The 5,887-nt window shown below is 49.6% G+C and overlaps 1 protein-coding gene across 1 annotated transcript in view; it reads right to left on the bottom strand.

The window, feature by feature from the left end:
- The window catches only part of SBK3 (SH3 domain binding kinase family member 3), a 137,221-nt gene that overhangs the window by 116,992 nt on the left and 14,342 nt on the right, over nt 1-5,887 (bottom strand). The gene's annotated exons all lie outside the window — the stretch shown is intronic.

Genomic DNA, 5,887 nt, shown 5'->3' with positions numbered 1-5,887 from the left:
TTTCTGGGGGACTAGAGGAGGTGGAATCACAAGATCTGTTTGTGAATACAACAGGCACCATGTGAGGTGGTGAGGATGATGAGGACGATGGTGATAGTGGTGATGAGTATGATGGTGGTTATGATGGTGAAGATGAGAATGGTGATAGTGATGGTGAGGATGATTATGATGATAATGGTGGTGGTGATGAAGGTGACCATGATGGTGGTGATGCCTATCCTGATGGTAATGTGATAGTAATGATGAAAGTGATGGTGATGATAATGGTGGTGATGGTGATGATGGAGATGATGGTGGAGATGATGGTGATGATGGTCATGAAGATCATGGTAATGACTATTATAATGATGGTGATGATAATGGTGATGATGGAGATGATGGTGATGAAGATGATCAGGGTGATGATGGCAGTGATGATCATGATGGCAGTGATAATGGCCATGATGAAGCCCCACGAGGGCAGAAATCTTTGTCTTGTTCACAGATGTATGCCCAGCTCCTAGAACAGAACCTGACACCGAGTGCACCCTCCATTAATATTTTTTGAATGACGAGTGCGTGATAATAATAACTAGTGTTCACTGGGCACCTCCTATGGGTCAGGCTCTGTTCTGAGGGCTTTGCGTGCATGATGTCATTTTACCTTCATGAACACCCACTGAGGAGGGTACTTTACCACAGCTCAGCAGGGGGAGGGTGAACTTTGGAGCCTAAACGCCTGAGTTTTGAGCCTTTGAGGGCATGACCCTGAGCCAGTTACTTCACTTCTTGGTCTGAGTTTCCCCATCTCTAAAAGGGAAAATAATAATAGTACGCACCTCAGGGGCTGGTGTGATGATGAACTGATAGATTAATACCTATGTGAGAGTGCTTAGCACAGGGCCTGGCTCTTGATAAGTGCTCAATATGTGATGGGTATTATTGTATTTATCCCCATTTTACAGATCAGGGCACTGAGGCGCAGAGACATTTGGTTGTGTACCCCAGGCCACTCAGGGAGTGCGTAGTAGAGTCATGATTGGTACCCAGGCCTGTCTGACCCAGGGCCCTTGCTCAGAAGATATTACGTGCCCAAATCAGATTATCCTCGATTCAAGGCTGCCTCTTGGCTCTGGGACTCTAGCCGTTAATTTCCTTTCTCCAGCCTCAGTTTTTCTACCTGTACAATGGGGATAGTGGTCGTTCCTGCCTCCTGGGGTGGTTGTGAGGATTAGATGAGCTAGTGCAGGTGAGGACACAGCTTAGCACACGTGCTCAGTTAACAAGAGTGACCATGACGGCTCCTAACCGTGCTTCTCTGTGCCGGACACAATGTGGACTCTTAATACACTACATCCCACCCTCACTATAGCCCTTGGGGGGAGGAACTTGACCCCTGTTTCAGAAAGGGCATTGAGGCTCAGAGAGGGCAAGCCCCTTGCCTCAGTCCACAGAGAAGAGCTGCGGGGACTCAGAATAACAATGCAAATTCCTCGGCGTCAGACTTGGCCTGGGGTTCCAGGTTAGGCTTCCACGATGGGCCCCCGCTGAATGTCCTTAGGTGGGCCTCCTCCTCTCTCAGCCTCAGCTTGTAAACTGGGGGCTGTCTTGGAAGACCCCCCAAGTTGTATTCTGGCTGCTGCAGCTTCAGGCAGGGAACCATTCCCTCCTCCCCACCTCTCCCCAGACTGGAGCCTGGCTCAGAGGTCCTGGAAGGTCATGGAGCTGCTGCCCCCGCAGTCCTGCAAAGGCCAGCAGGGTCCAGTTACTTGCTGGGGGCGGGGAAGGATATTGTCCGAGGGTCTTGATAGATGAACTGTCTGCCCCTGCCAACAGATGAAGAAGCACACTGAGAGTCCTGTTCCCCGGGTCTCATTAAGCCCTAAGACTTAAATAACTGCTGACTAGTAACCTGGGGAGGGCCTCTGCTAGTCGGGACTCCAAGTGTGGCACCCCAACTTGGAAGCAAGAGGTCCCCTTTTTCGTTCCCAGGTGGGAGCAGGTGCACCCCTACTCCAGGTCACCCCAGAGGGCCCCACTGGGGATTCAGGCTCCTGGCGGCCCTCTGCAAGCCAGGGTTGGGGGAGCTACTGGGCACTCGGGCCCGAGGTCCCTCCACCCTCTGCCACCTCCTGCCAGCCCTAAAGAAGCGGGTGCTTAATTATCCGGTCACTCTATCCCTGCTTGGCCAGGCAGCTAAGCCCAAACATCTGGCCTCGGGGCCCATGGCCAGGATAGGAGGCCAGCCCCCACCTACTGCTGGCCCTGACCCTGGACACCTCCCACAGGACATCTGAACCTGATCCTGTGCCTGCCAGCTTGCAACAAGCCCAAAACAGTAGCTTCAGAGGCCTAGCAATCTTGATGCAGAGAAAACATTTGACAAAATTAACACCCATTCATGGTTTACAAACAGGCACACACACGCACTCTTCGCAAAGTAGGAGCAGAGGGAACATCCTTAATCAGACAAAGGGTGGAAAGGGAGGCACAGATCTGTCATTTCCCACAGGCGATACGACTGACCACATAGAAAACCGCAAAGAATCAAGCGGACAAGTGTTTAGCATTAATGAGCGTTTAGCTGGGATGTGGGATCAATACTCTAAAATCCTGTTCTCACAATTCCTTGCACTTCAAAGTGCGACCCATGGACCAGAAGTGTCGGCCACCCCGGGAGCTGGTTAGAAAAGCAGAATTTCGGGTGCCACCCAGACCCAACGGATCAGAATCTGCGTTTTAACAAGGTCAGGGGTTAGGGGTGCAGGGTGGGGTGGTGGTGATGCGTGGGTGCTGCCCAAGTCGTTTGTATATCTGTACTTGAGCTGAACGAATGCAGAGAACAGTGTCTCTGAGGCCCTACAAGGCTGGCGCCCTTCTGGGTCCCAGGTAAACGCTTTCCTGCAAGGAGGGTGTGGGTTGGTTGCAGCCCCACAGCTTTAACGTTCTGCGGCCATGAGTCGATCTGATGCACATTGCGATTTTTTCGATTTTTTGGGTTTTTTGGGCCACACTGTGGCATGCGGGACCTAGTACCCTAACCAGGGATCAAACCCGGGCCCCCTGCATTGGAACCACTGGACCACCAGGGAAGTCCTGTGCATCATGATTTTTGATTTTGTGTTTGCAATGGATGATTCGGTGTTTTGAGGTCAATGAGACAAGGAAGCATTCTCTGGGCGCTGGGAGCGGGGATTCATGCAAAGCCCCACATCCCCTATAGGTTCTGGTGGCCAGACCCCTGGCTATCCAGCTTCAGGCAGGCTCCACGACCCCCTACCCCTTGAGGGTCTGCCAGTGATTATCCTGGTGCCCAGGGAACATGACATTCAGTAGCAAAGGTGGGGGCCAGGGAGGGAAAAAGCTTTTTTTTTTTTTTTTTTTTTTTTTTTGCCGTACGCGGGCCTCTCACTGCTGTGGCCTCTCCCGTTGCGGAGCACAGGCTCCGGACACGCAGGCTCAGCGGCCATGGCTCACGGGCCCAGCCGCTCCGCGGCATGTGGGATCTTCCCAGACCGGGGCATGAACCCGTGTCCCCCGCATCGGCAGGCGGACTCTCAACCACTGCGCCACCAGGGAAGCCCAAAAGCTTTTATTTAAAAACAAGAAACCCTACGTTTTCTCTTTTAAAATATTTATCTAGTTATTTATCTAGTTGGCTGCGCCGGGTCTTAGTCACGGCATGCGGGATCTTCATTGCAGCATGTGGACTCTTGGTTGTGGCATGCGGGATCTAGTTCCCTGACCAGGGATCCAACCCGGGCCCCCTGCATTGGGAGCACGGAGTCTTAGCCACTGGACCACCAGGGAAGTCCCACGTTTTCATTTTGTACTGGACACCCACACATTTTGTAACTGGTCCTGCTTGTATACTTGGGGTTCCCCAGCTGGGGTGTAGCCAGAGCTTCCTTGGTGATCACGGGCCCAGGTACACTTTGTGGGGTCGGGGGTGAGTGGGGAGTCAAGACCAAAGGCTTTGGAATCAGATTCAGCCACCTTTTGACTTTAGGGTCTTTGGAAAGTAGGGGCCTCGACAGTCTCGTCTGTAAAACGGAGAGAGACGTGAACGGGTCCTGTGTGAAGAGTGGGTCCTGAATTCAGCACTATTAGAAAAAGGGCAGGATGTTTCCTTTTTCATTTTCTTTTTAATGTGAACTCAGAGGCTCAGAGAAGGAAAGGAAACTAATCAAGGTCACAGCATGAGAACCTTGGAAATGCCTGTTTTAGTTTTTTTCTTTTAAGCAGCTTCATTGAGATGAAATTTATATGCCAATGTCACCCTTCTAAAAATTTTATTGAAATATGGTTAATTTACAGTGTGTTAATTTCAGGTGTACAGCAAAGTGATTCAGTTATACATACATCTATTCTTTCTTAGAGTATATATATATATATATATATATATATATATATTCTTTTTTAGATTCTTTTCCATTATAGGTTGTTACAAGATACTGAGTATAGTTCACTGTGCTATACAGTAGGACCTTGTTGGTTATCTATTTTATATATAGTGGTGTGTATATTTTAACCCCAAACTCCTAATTTATCCTTCCCTCCCCCTTTCCCCTTTGGTAATCATAAGTTTGTTTTCTAAGTCTGAGTGTATTTCTGTTTCGTAAATAAGTTCATTTTATCATGTTTTTAGATTCCATGTATGTGATATCATATGATATTTGTTTTTCTCTGACTTCACTTAGTATGATAATCTCTAGGTCCATCCAAAGTCCACCCTTTTTTACATGTACAATTCAATGACTTTTAATGCACTCAGAGAATTGTGCAACATTTAGCACAATCTAATTTTAGAGCTTTTCCACCACTATCGCCACCCCTAAAAAGCAAGCCTGTACCCATGAGCAGTCAGTCACTCCCCATTTCCCCTGGCAATCACTAATCTTTCTTACTCTGTGGATACACAGAATCCTACAGTAGGTCATCTTCTGTGACTGGCTCTGGGTTTTTGAGGTTCATCCATGATGTAGCATGTGTCAGTGCTTCCTTCCTTTTTATGGCTGAGTAATACTCCACTGGATGGATAGACCACATTTCTTTTTTTTTTTCTGCACCACGCGACTTATGAAATCTTAGTTCCCCAACTAGGGATTGAACCTGGGCCCTCAGCAGTGAAAGCGTGGAGTCCTAACCACTGGACCGCCAGGGAATTCCCTAGACCACATTTCTTTTATCCCTTTGTTAGTGGCTTGACATTTGGGTTGTTCCCACTCTCGCTATTGTGAGCAATGTTGCCGTGAACATTTGTGTGGAGGCATGTTTTTAGTTCTCATGGGCATTTACCTAGGAGCAGAATTGCCGGGCCATATCGTAGCTCCATGGTTAATTAACATTTTGAGGAACTGCCAGGTGGTCTTCCAAAGCAACTGCCCCATCTTTTACATTCTACCAGCCCCATAGGAGGGCTCCAACTTCTCCACCTCCTTGCCAGCACATGTTACTGTCTGTCTTTCCACTACGGCCCTTGCCTGGGTCCAAAAGCTTTTCGACCTTCTTTCCATGTAGGTGTCCCAACTCACATCTCCTCCAAGGGAGGGGCAGCCACCTCAGCAACACACACCCACATACTCACACTCATCCTTACTCTGTCACACTCACATCCACACTCACACATGTGTGCTCAGGCCCCCAGTCCCCTCACGACCCCTCCCCCAGGTCCTGACGGCCACAGGACACTCCTCCAGTTTAAGAGCATGGAGCTTGGGACTCCCCTGGCGGTCCAGCTGTTAAGACTCTGCACTTCCAATGCAGGGGGCGCAGGTTCGACCTCTGGTCGGGGAATGAAGATCGAGCATGGACCTTGGACAGTTGAAGAGCTGGCCTGGATTTGAATCCTCCCTCTGCCCAACGTTCTGTGTGACCTCAGGCAGGCACCTCGGCTGCTCTGGACCAC

This window comes from Lagenorhynchus albirostris, chromosome 19 (assembly GCF_949774975.1).
Source record: "Lagenorhynchus albirostris chromosome 19, mLagAlb1.1, whole genome shotgun sequence".
NCBI lineage: Eukaryota > Metazoa > Chordata > Mammalia > Artiodactyla > Delphinidae > Lagenorhynchus > Lagenorhynchus albirostris.
The sequence above is the reverse complement of the archived record's forward strand: the minus strand, read 5'-3'. Positions and strand labels throughout refer to the sequence as shown.